We start from the raw sequence: 13082 nt of genomic DNA, 5'->3' as shown, positions 1-13082 counted from the left end.
GTACAAGAATGTTACCCTCAATGAATGAGCCAGATAAAAATCACCGCTCCGTTAGCAATAGACTGATGGCAGTTACTTTGTGTTGAAGCCTTTTTGTGATTGTTGATCTTTTGCTTTATTTCTCTAATCCCCAGTCGCTGAAATCTTAAGTTTGCTAAAATATGATTTATTTCATTTTGAATGGCCTGCATTCCTGAGAAATACCTTATTGGAAGATTTTACACCTGCATCATGAGATGCAAAACTTAAACGTGCCATCCACAAGATAGCCAAGGACTTAATAAAGCAGCAAAACCCCTGCAGTCTTTCCCTGAGATTATAAAGATGTCTTCGTATTTTGGCATTTTGTATTTAAATATATGTATGTGTAATTATCAAAAATGTGTAATTAATGTAAAGTTTCTTTAGATGTCACAGCTTGTTTTAAGCCCCTTACCTTATAAATGTTTTAGGATATTCCTCTTATATTTGAATACATTGTTATCACAATGATTATAGTGCTGTTACAGTTTTCAGTTATTACAGAACTGTTTTCTGTCTTAACAGTTTCTCAGCAGTTACTATAACTGGACAATGTGCCCTATGACCTGGAAGCTGTACTATTTATGTAATCTGCCTTTGCAGCATTGCATGACCCAAAGGTTTAACAATCACTCTTATTTGCCATGATGTGTTTATTGGGTTAAAAGTTGTCTCATGCTACATGACCTTTAGAACGTTAAACTAAGACAGGTGAGCCATAGTAACTGATTATATTTATTTACAATTAAATAGAGGGAAGAAGTGCAAGTCATTTGGTAAAATACTAATGATATAATATAATGTAAATTCAATGAGAAACATCTGCAATGGGTTACTTATTCATTGTAAGAAATATTTTGTTGTGAGAAATGTTTAACTGTCTGTATGACTAATTCTGCCTGTTTCTGTCCTCTCACAGCACTTTCAATATCAGCGTCAATTTTTGTGCGTCATGCCTTGAGTATGGGAAGTTCATACGTGTTTCCCGTCAGAATTTCAGAAGTATTGCAATATTATTTTCAGAGTCCTGTTTTCAAGCACTTAGGAGGTGAAGTTCTTGTCTGCTACTTTTGGCGACAAAGACAATGTGAATCAAAAGCGATGCGAATCACCACTTTAAACGCACATCTGCTTTTTCCACTGAAATAGCGAGGACCGGATTTTTAACCTCCTCAATTCTTTTGAAGTCAGATTGCCAGACAACTTAATCATAATGCAATTCATAAAAAGAAAGCCACAACCAACAAAACAAATACAGTATATATTTAAATGGAGCTAGCTCAATCAGGCACACGTAATCCAGTCAGCGGGGAACGACAGGGGTGAAACTCGACTTGGGCGGGGACGCAAAACAGGCGATATCGCATCAGCTGCCCATTATATTTTGTACCTGATACTCAGGTCCATTGTGTGATGCAACACCGCCTGTTTTATGTCCTCGCCCGAGTCGAATTTCACTCCTGAGTTTGTATTTATTGGGATTCATTTGATTTACAAACTTCCAGACGTTCACCATGGACAAGCTATTAGTTTCTTCAGCCCCCATGAAACCCCTGAGATTCACATTAAGTGCAACTGTTAGTAATTTAAATCAGAACCACTCCGATCTTAGGAACAAAAACCCTTGTTTTATGTCTTGAATGGCAGCAATCATCTGACCTCAGGCTAATGTAATCACCAGACTTCAGGCTAACGTGAGACACTTATATTTGTAAAAAATACCAAAGTAGATAAATGAGTACATCAAATAAAACACTCAAGCAGTCAATAGCAGAACAAGTGTATAGAAATATGAATCAGTTAACAGTTCTAATCTCCTGTAGCTTGCTAATGTTAAGGCAGAGGTGGTCAAATGAAATTCAATATGTGTCAGCCGTGGCTCAGTTGGTAGCAATCTCGCCTTGGAGTCAGAAGGTTATGGGTTAAGTCCCACACTAGAGACCTTAGTACAAAATCCAGGCTGACACTCCAGTGCCGTACTGAGGCAGTGCTGCACTATTGAAGACGCTGTCTTTTGGACGAGATGTTAAACCGAGGCCTTGTCTGCCCTACCAGATGGATATAAGACATCCCATGGCACTATTTCAAAGAAGAGCAGGGGAGTTCTCCCTGGTGTCCTGACCAATCTTTATCCCTCAACCAACACCTAAAAACAGATTACCTGGTCATTATCACATTGCTGTTTGTGGGACCTTACTGTGCGCAAATTGGCTGCCACATTTCCTGCATTACAACAGTAACTACACTTCAAAAAAGTGCTTAATTGGCTGTAAAGTGCTTTGCAACATCCTGAGGTCCTGAAAGCCTCTCTCTCTCTCTCTCTCTCTCTCTCGCATATATATATATATATGCAAGTGTTTCTTTTTAACAATGCCCTGAGAGCAACATTTTTAGGTATTGCTACCCAGTTTCTGGAACTTTTTATATCTCCAGATAACCCACCAAACAAAATGCACAACCAGAAAAATACCCCGTGTCATTTATCCAAGTTCCTAAAGTGGGTAGTGAACGCATCCTCCAACTCTACATAATACTGCATTTAATTTATAGTAATAAAAGCAATATGGGCATGCAGTATTGTATGGCTGCTGACATCTCCCCAGAAAACAAATTGTCATGTTTATGGTAATGAAGTCCAAATAGAGATTCAACAAAGCTAAATGTTAGTGACATCTAGAACATCGCTGAGCCAGCAGTACAAACAAGTTTTAAAGTGCAGAGAGGTAGGACAGGAATACCATATGAACTCAGCAGGTTCTCTCCTTCTTCAGAACTGAAGGAATTGCATTTTTTTGACAGGGGATGAAAGTTCTCTTGGTGGAAGTGGAAAGGAGCAGGCATGCTGTGCAAAGTGCTTTTGGCAGGCAGTTCAGTCATGACAGAGAAATATAAAATGTTTGACATATTAGTTTCGGAGTCTGTGCAGTTTCTGTGTGCAGGAGCAAAGTGGCTGAAATATCTATGACGCTGTCTAATGAGATAACCCAGCAGAAAAGGTCTTCCATGAGTGCCCACTTCCTCAATTTTAACTTTTCTTGACAAATATTTGTGACGTTATTGCTGAGAGCAGTACAGAGCTGTGTCTAATGAGGTGAACTATTACGTGTCAATTTCTGTTCTCCCCTATTTTGTCAATATGTGATTTTTAGAATTACGATTTTTTTTGTCTTTGTACAAACTAATATGTTTGTGAAGATAACTAAACATCAGGTTTGGAACAAGGTGGGGAGGGTACGTGATGCCACTCACTGCTGTCTTTCAATTATAACTGTTCATTAGACTCATCTAATTTTGTATTTTTGGCCTCCAAGGAGAGAGATCTGGATGGGAAATCCACAGAGACTACAATAGAGAGCCTGTCACAGAAGAAGCTCATGTTGTGTCTCTTCCAGAGTTATCTGCTTCTTAAGGTTATTAACCTTGCCTTCACTGAAGTTTCTCACAGAGTAAGTTTTCCATATTCATGATGATCATTAGCTTCTAGGAATCCCGCACATTAGCTGAAGGGTAGTCGACCAGCTTGGACCTTCATTCCCATATTTGGTCCAGCACTTCAGGATGTTCCTTCAACAGAATAGAACTTGACTCCAATTAAGTTGACAAAGCCAGCAACTGAATTCTTCATTATCATCATGGGAGCCAGGTGAAAGGAGAAGAGATCAGCAAGGCAGGCCAAGAAGACAAGGTAGCTTAGGCAGGCAGACTTCTCGTCCATGATGAAACAGTTTATAGATAGCAAGAAGGTTCAAGATCAGAAAGTCATTAACTTTTCTTTCAACCAAAAAGATTTATGATCAGCTGATGGCTCACTGCCAATACATCTTAATCCCACTGTGTTGTTTTCTGAACATACCCACATGCATTATCAGGACCTCCCACAACTGAATGCCCAAACTTATGGCTTAGAGGGTAACACTCTTGCCTCTGAGTCAGAAGGTTGTGGGTTCAAGCCCCACTCCAGAGGCTTGAGCACATAATCTAGGCTGTCACTTCAGTGCAGTACCGATATTTATGGCCAATATTTATCCCTCAACCAACATCACTAAAAAACAGATTATCTGGTCATTATCTCGTTGCTGTTTGTGGGACCTTGCTGTGCACAAATTGGCTGCCATGTTTTCTTCATTACAACAGTGACTACACTTCAAAAAAGTACTTCATTGGATGTAAAGTGCTTTAGGACATCCTGATGTGGTGAAAGATGCTATATAAATACAAGTCTTTCTTATTTGACAGAACAGTCTGGCATTATTTCACAGGCCCTAACAAACCTATATTGTAAGATTTCACTACAATGGGGTAGACAAAACACGGCATGCAAGGACTCGAATTGACCCTTGAGCAAATGAATTAATGGCGTCACCGCCTCCTGGAACTTTGCTTGATTGCCTTGGGGAAGTCAGAGAGGAATTTCCCAGAGATTTTTCCGAATTGGCTGCAGTTCTTTTTTTGCCTCTCCTAGCAGATTGCATGATTAGGGCAGCGGTGTGTGAGGTGGAGCCATGTCTGGGACGGGCTTGTTGGGCCTGATGAACTTTTCCCGTCCTTTTCGCATGTTTGGATGTAAACTTAAATGGGGTGAAATTGCAACATGTGTTCTGAATGTATTTCTATAAACCCCAGAGTCTGCCTGGTTCATTGAAACCCTATTTAAAGAATGCATTTGTGAGCTAATCACAGACTGTGCCATTTCACCCCAAAGTTTGAACTCCACTTTCTCAGGTGCAACATGAGATCCGCCTTTTCCAGGCTGGCAACTTCTATGAAAGCTGTTCACTTGGCGTCACTGTGGTGCAGAAGGGCATTTTGCAACAAGATAAAATGTGCAGTGCAACAGGGCTGGAAAGTATATGGAATGGGAGCAGCAGGAAAACAATATTGTTGCTCCATTTTATTTTTATTATTTCATCTTTATGTGCAACAGCTTTCCAATCGGAATGTCTCAAAGTGCCTCCCATTAACATCTGTAAAATGAACGACCAATCAATCTATTTTGTTTCAGGCCGTATTGGGTGAGGGAGTCCTATTGGCTGGGAAAACTCCTGCTTTTATTGAATAGAGCCATGGGATGTTCACCTTAGTCACCAGAACAGCCAAAATTGGTTTACTCTTCCAAAGGATGGGACAGGCATCAGTCTAGCTTCTGTGCTAAAATCCTCAGAAATTGACCAAAATAATAAATGATTTACTCTTCGTACTCCCGGAGTTGGTTCCAGAGAGTACTTGCATTTAAATGTTGGTTAATTTGAGGCCATTTCTACCTTTTGCTTAGTATTTCTGACAGTCGGAGGTCAGTGTACATCACAACCGACTCCATGAAACTGCACTCTGAGTAAGTGCACAGTTTACTTGTTGAACTCGCTACCACATGGAGTAGATGAGGTGAATTGCATAGATACATTTAAAGGGAAGCTAGATAGAGGGAGAAAGTAATAGAAGGATATACTGTCACAGTTAGATGAAGGAAGATGGGAGGAGGCTCGTGTGGCGCATTAACACCGGCATGGACCTGTTGGGCCGAATGGCCTGTTTCTGTGCTGTAAATTCTATATAATTCTATGTAATATTTGATTCTTGTGTAGATTTCCACCAATTTATTTCAATGAGATTAATTCTTGATAAAGACCCAGTATTTTCTTCAGGTTCAAAGTGCTCATTAGAACGACAAGAAACTTTGGCTCATATAATTTTCTGGTAGATTTTGCTGTAGCTTTTAAAGGTTTGTACTGCTATGTTTTGTGGGTTTCTTTACTTTATAACCTTGTGGCATTGGAAGTAGTTCTGACTCACAAGCCACGGACTTGCTGTGGGAACTGCTGCACTTTAAAAGGGATGGGCCTTCTTGTGGCTATGACCTTCTTCCTGTCGGGAGACCTGCAGGACATATTTCAATTTGAAAGAATGATGTCTGGCTCCTCCTGCAACTGGACAAATAGCAAGCAATTTAATGGCCTGTTCTTGGCGGTTCACTCAGCACAAACCCTCCCTCCCCCAACACCCAAACTACATGTAGATTTGGGAGTTGCCGTTGATAAGATGTACCTGTTACGCTCTAGTCATTAACCCAGGCTCAGTACAACTGGCCAAGAAGTTTTCTTGTTCTTAGCTGTCACTCTTTTCATTCCAGCAGGTGGCAGCATGGCTCAATCTATCATCTTGAAAAATATTCACTTAAGGGTCTCTTTGTCAACAAGTGCAGGCAGATTTTAGGGGTTTGGCATTAACACCAGAAAAATATATTTAACCAGCTATAAACAATCGAACTGAGAAAAAACCATAAAAAAAGAAAATACCATAAAAAAGGCACAGGTACAAAGAATGCATCATGAAATGGTGGAAGAAGCAGGTTGGAAGGCTGTGTAGAATTTAGTGAAAAATGGCTTGACTGCAGAACTCATTTAGCAAAGTCCTGAAGGAGGGGAGGTGGAGTGGACGGGTTGTGACTCCTAAAGACAGGACTGGAACTCTAGTAATATAATGTGTGGGACACACATTGGGACACTTTGCCTAATATACACAAATCTTTGAAGGTTGCAGGACAAGTTGAGAAGGCTGTTAAAAAGGCATTGGGCATCCTTGGCTTTATAAATAGAGGCACAGAGTATAAAAGCAAAGAAGTTATGTTAAACCTTTATAAAACACTGGTCAGGCCCCAGCTGGAGTATTGTGGCCAATTCTGGGCACCACATTTTAGGAAGGATGTCAAGGCCTTAGAGAGGGTGCAGAGGAGATTTACTAGATTGGCATCAGGGATGAAAGACTTTGGTTAGGTGGAGAGACTCTTTACAGTGCCCAAAAATGCACCTTAACCCTCAATTCAGAGGAACACCCCCTTTTGTACCAGATGCCATTTCCGTTTCCCACACCAAATATTCTTTTCAAGTGAGATTATCAAATTATAGGCAAATTACTAAATTATGGGCAATTTTCTGCTGTGGGCTTGTGACCATTGGGAAATGAGTATGGCTGCACTCAGGGGTCTTGGTGCTAAATACATACCAATTACAACGTGTATACGATTATTAAGAATTATCACTATTGTATTGTCTTCAGTGCAATCTATGGGTGGATCCAAATCGTCAATTCTTTATTATATTGCTGTAAACTATTGGCGATTAGAAGGATGAAACAAATTGTAAAGTCTATCAAATCTTTATTTCCTTCCTGTTCTCCTCAGCCCCCCGAAAGTGATGACATTCTGGGATACGATCCCATGGTGACTTTGCCTGAGCAGTGACTGTTGATGGACTATTTCATTCTGGGCACCATCGCAACCAAACCTGACCATCCTCACCTGTTGCACTTCCAGCAGGAGCCACTAGATGCTGATCAAGAGCAGAAACTCTGGCTGATTCTTCCCCTCTAATTCCAGTGATATCGAGAGTAAAGGCTCTTTTGTAATGGATGCTTCTGGAGTTTAGGACGTGGGGAGTGCACTATCAATGCACCAGTTCCCTGGGTTTGCTGTGCTAAAACTGGTTCCCAATGGCAGAATCGTAGACCCATAGCAATGTAAACAGAGGGAGCTATATGCATGTCACTCTCCCATTACCCAAACATTAAACATAGTCTAGTGCCACTGTTACCACCCTGAGTGAGATCAGCTTACTGAGCACAGAACAGGGACAGAAGTTGAGACCTTTGTGCTGTGTTAAATACTCGGTAACCCAATTTAGAAGCGTTCAATATCGATACCTGCTTTAACCACCACCTCCGTTTTGAGAAAGTGTTTAACTTGTGGTGGCTCTGTAATTATCGCTACACATCTCCGAAATGCTGATTAGCAGGGTTTAAAAATCCAAGCAGGCACATGCATGTGGCACGTAAGTTGATGGATGATGGGGCAACATAAAGCATAAAATGTTATTACCAGTTACAATTAATAAAACGTTGCAAAGGTTTTACTGCAGTAATGTTACCACAGGAATGGATTGACTAATAAAAACTTAAAAAGACTCATGAGCTGACCTGAAATTACCTGTTAAGTGCCTGTATCTGTGTAAGGTGATGTGCATCCAGCAGATGTGGAATGATACTGCCAGCTGCTATTTTATTGTACTGAGCTGATTGACAAACGAGCATCCGTGCTTGGACCTTATGTGGAACTTTGCTTCCTACCAGCTAAATTTTAAAGTTATGAAAATGTTGGCAGGAGTGATGTTGCTTGTCTCATCACATTAAATTGAATTAAAAGTACGTGGGCTGTGGAGTTATTTTTAGGATGTGTCTTCGCAATGGCCTGTAGTTTTTTATTTCACCCATACAAAGCCTAATTAGTGTGAGATTACCTATTAGCACTGGTCTCACAACACTTGCTTTGAGATACTCAGGAGTCAGTAGGTAAGGTAAGATCAGAGGTTCCTTATCTGTGTCTGTAGTGTGACCCTTCAAGCTTACCTAAAAATTTGAAACTTTACATTGATTTACATGCATGTGTATTCTGCTTGCATGGCATTTTATAGGAGCATACAGTGATTCATAAAAAAGCTGAGGCCGTTTGTAAATGAACCATGCAGCATAGCACGCGGCTATTTAGAAACTCCAAGTTCAACTCCCGATCCCTACTGATTTGAGGCAGCAGTTTGACAGGGGTGAGCATGGGGTTGGGGGTTACTGGTAGCTCCCGCTACCAATGGGGAAAAGAATCAGCTGTGATTCCCATTCCTATTGCTATCCGCTAACTCCTGATGTAAAATGTGCATGTGTGGACATTAGCCCCTAAATTTGTTAGCACCTGAAACCAGGCGCGATTCCTGCAGGCACACTGGAACGGAAAGGTCTGAGGACTGAACTGAATTTGTCCTCGGACCTTATCATCATAATTCAGGCGAGCCGCCGGTGCCAATCAAGCACCCCGACGCAACTCACCTGTCGGGGCCTTTACCAATTTCATCCTATGTCGAGGCCCACAAATAAGTCCTGGCGGGAGAAGAGGTGATTGGGAGGGGAGTGAGGGCAGGCAGCTAGAGGCCCACAGTTGTTTTGTGGAGCCAGGAGCAGCACTCTTCCTCCTTGCCACTCTACAAGAAACTACACTCATGTGAGTTTAGGGACCTTTTTTTTGAGCGGCCTGGTTAGGCAGCTCAAGACCCAGAAGTACTAGGTGGAGCTTGGATAAACAAATTTATTAATCCTGGTGTGAAATGGGCGCAGGAGCCTAATTTCAATATTGAAAGGAGACACATGCTCATTTGAGGGCCACCTAAAAACAGGCCTCGACAAATTTAGCAATGGCCCGAACACCCTTGCAGATCAGGCCTGGGCCTCTACCCTGCTAAATTGGTTATTGTTACACTCGTTTTAGGCCTATTAAATGGGCACAGCGATGTTGAATTTAGGCCCCATTGAGTCAAGAACAGGATTGGGCGATGAACCAGAGGGCTGCTGGTACCTATGAAACCGTATCCCAGCAAAAGTCAGCTCTTTTAGGAGAGAAGGGGAGAAAATTGGTGGTAGTGGTGAAGGAAATAGTTGTACACACTGATATAGCAGTATTACATGCATTGGGATAAGGGTGTTTTTTGCCCATGGTAATGGGGGGAAAGTTGATAGCTAACTGGCCAGGAGCACACAAGGCCTACCTTACATTGTCTGGGATTAGTACTGGTATGAGTCTCTATTTCTCTGATGCCGGAGTAGGTAGGGGAGTATTATTATCTACCCTCACATGCCAGCTCCTATCACCTACAAACTTTAAAATATAAAACAACAGTTGTGTATTTCTTTTTAATTTTACTGTAAATTTCAACAATTGGCTTTTCCCTGCAGCAAAAAGAAAACATGGGAGTCACTGCATTCATTTCTGAATGTTGTGTTCATGAGTTAAATACAGCATTAAATTATTGGCACACTCATTGCGAAATATTTTTTATTCCCAAACAAACCGATGGTTATGGGTTGGTCAAAAGTGCGCTGTGGTTTAGAAACCATTTGAGAATTTGCTGATACATGACAACGATTTCTGGGAGGAGAGGAGGAACCATGGGAGCTTACGGCACAGAAGGAGGCCACTCGACCCATCGTGTCTGTGCTGGCTCTTTGCTGGACGTAAATCTTACAGTACAAGATGTTTCTCTCATCAGGTAGAGGGTTTTTCAGCATGAACTTGTCAGACAACACACTGCAGTCTGATAATGTGCGATCACTGGTGTTCAGTGAGTTAGTACTCTCTTAAGGTTTGATAGATCTAAAAATTAAAAATGGCAGCCACACTTAAAGGCGACAGCAGGGCGTTCAAGCCACAGTTAGTCCGTATGTAAACAGAATGGTTAAGAAAAGGCATTTGTCTTTCACTACAGTAAGGAGCTAATTTTAAATTTCTGCTATTTTGTACACAGCACAAATGTTGTTTTTCTTTTTGTTTTACCTATTGGTAAATATACCCTTTGCCTGCCATGGATTTTTACTATAGCGAAGACATGGTTCTGTCAGTAAGGCATATACCTCTCTTAATGTGTTTACATAAAACGATGTGATAAAATAGTCATGGTGACTTTATTGCAATTTAATACAAATAATGGTGAAGATGGAAACTGAGCTGGTACCTGCAGTTTCAATAGTTGGTAATCAGAGGTCAGATAAAAGTAATGGGATTTGGGATACAATATCCTCTGTATAAACAGCACGATGGCCTACTTTTTCTGCTAATGGAATGACTGTTGACTCAAAGTTCTGTTTAGAATAGTTGCTGCATAAACACGAGAAAAGGAAAAGACTAAAGCCCGTATTTTAACTCCCGGTGGGAACTGTGTGGGCAAAGGGGCCGAGGTGGATGGGAAAGTGTCCAGCCCTCCGCAGCCTGAGGCCTGGGAGAGTTCTCTCAGTTCTTGGCTGGAGGGAGGGAGGCAGGAAGGAAGGAAGGAAGGAAGGGAGGGCCTTTCATGACCTCAGGACTTTCCAAAGTGCTTTACAGCCAATAAAGTACTTTTTGAAGTGTAGTCACTGTTGTAATGTAGGAAACTCAGCAGCCGATTTGTGCACAGCAAGGTCCCATAAACAGCATTGAGACAAATGACCAGATAATCTTTTTTAGGGTGTTGGTTGAGTGATAAATATTGGCCAGGACATTGGGAAAACTCTCCTGCTCTTCCTCAAAATAGTACAGTGGCATCTTTTATGTCCACCTGAAAGGACTGACGGGGCCTTGGTTTAACGTGTCATCCAAAAGATGGCACCTCCGACAGTACAGCACTCCCTCCGTACTGCACTGAAGTATCAGCCTGGATTATATGCTCAAGTCTCTGGAGTGAGACTTGAACCCACAACCTTCTGACTCAGAGGCAAGAGTGCTACCAATTGAGCCATGGCTGAAACCAGAGAGGGGATCACATATGAGGAGGGAGAAGTTGATTATCACTGGACTTGTTCTGTTTGAATCGTTCCTTTTGTTGGCCACTCATGGAATGGCATTTGCACTGATCGTGCCTGTGGCCTTCACTATTTTGAATGAGATTTGGTTTCAGTCCCAGTGACTGGTTGGTTTTCTGGTTCAGAATTTGGACGTCTTTTATATTTCTAGAAAATGGATGCCATTTTGCCATCCTTTTTCATAGCTACGCTCAGGTAGATTCTTTACATCGTTTCCTGAGCGAGACAGAAGTTTGATTCCAAACGTTTCACTTGATTATTTTCACAATAGATTTTTGTCAGACATGAATGAAAAATAATACAGTTCCATAGATATTGGTGGTTATTCTTGAAGCAGGAAGTCACCCAAAAGCCCGTTTCCTGGATAAATCAAAATTATTGTGTTATCCCAACACCCACGTAAGCTGCTTGCTTCTTCATCTAATGACTACAATTACACATTAGGTTGACTTCAGTGGTAGCATTCTCCCGTCTAAGTCAGAAGATTGTGGGTTCAAGTTCAACTCCAGAACTTAATCAGTCCAATTTTGAGGGTGTGCTACATTATTCGAGGTGCCGTCCTTTGAATGAGACATTAAACCAATGTCTTGGTTGCCAATTCTGGTGTTTCAAGTAGATAGTAAAGATCTGTTGGCACGATTAGGGCCAATATCCCTCCATAACTAACAGCAAAAACAGATTTAACTGTTCATTCATCTAATTGCTGTTAGTGGGATCTTGTGCGTTAAATGGCTGCCGTGTTTGCCTACATAATGAACAGTCGATGTGCTTCATAGTAATTTGTTATATGAGAAAGCCTTTGAAACATTTCCGAGAGATGTGACAAGGTATTATAAAATGTAAGTCTTTTTTTGCCCCAACATATCCACCATTATATTTAGGATGGAATTGGCCTTTAACCCAGTTCAGTTCGTTTTCCATTTAACAGTTTGAGTGAATGTCATAGATTGTTCTACAGGGGGTTGCTACAGGCCTGTTTTAACAGAAGCATCCTCTTGCTTTAGTGTGTACTAAATCATACAGGAAACAATTTAGAATCTATTACAGTCTGCATTGAAGAAGCAGTGGAGATTTAGCTGGAAACTAATACTGTATCTGGGAATGTGTACAGAAGCAGCTTTGAATCATTATGTGTAAGTAAACCAGACACAGTAGACTAAATTATACTAATCTAGATGTTCACCGAGCCAAAGGCTTTCTCTTTGTTCAAATACAGAACTTTTTTTATTCCCTTCTATTCAATACAACTTCTGTGTTTCTCACCCTTCCCAACATCCCCTGCAATTAAACCTGGTTAGATTTCCTTTGCTTTATGCTGCTATGACAGAACAGTAAAAAAAAACTAGCTAATCTTTAAGAAGAAACGTAGAAGTAGCACTGTATGAAACAGCCCAACTGGTCAAAATAATATGCAAACCATCTTGGATTAATGCTTCCGCAGAGCACAGTTAATCTTAGATTTACATCTGTTCATGATATAATCCTGAAATGGAAAACATTTGAGAAAGTTTAAACTGCACCACTATCTCCTGCTCACACAGCTTCAACTTGCGGATATCCTCTGTGCAAAGTTTCAACAATCTACTTTTCAGCTGATCGTTATTCAGGCAGGCTCCAATGATACCCCAGAGGTTTCTTAGATTTCAGTGACACTGTCGATCATTTCGCAGAACAATGTGACCATTTTCAAATCT

General features: G+C 41.0%; 1 long non-coding RNA gene across 2 annotated transcripts; it reads left to right on the top strand.

The window, feature by feature from the left end:
• Positions 1–629: 629 nt before the first annotated feature.
• Positions 630–8096, top strand: LOC137301624 (uncharacterized). Of its 2 annotated transcripts, none has more exons than XR_010958325.1 (3): positions 630–732; positions 3333–3467; positions 7199–8096. It is a non-coding gene; the product is annotated as an uncharacterized lncRNA (long non-coding RNA). The 2 variants fall into 2 exon arrangements; XR_010958326.1 differs by lacking the exon at positions 630–732 and adding an exon at positions 985–1069.
• Positions 8097–13082: the final 4986 nt, after the last annotated feature.

This window comes from Heptranchias perlo, chromosome 34 (assembly GCF_035084215.1).
Source record: "Heptranchias perlo isolate sHepPer1 chromosome 34, sHepPer1.hap1, whole genome shotgun sequence".
Lineage (NCBI taxonomy): Eukaryota > Metazoa > Chordata > Chondrichthyes > Hexanchiformes > Hexanchidae > Heptranchias > Heptranchias perlo.
The sequence above is the reverse complement of the archived record's forward strand: the minus strand, read 5'-3'. Positions and strand labels throughout refer to the sequence as shown.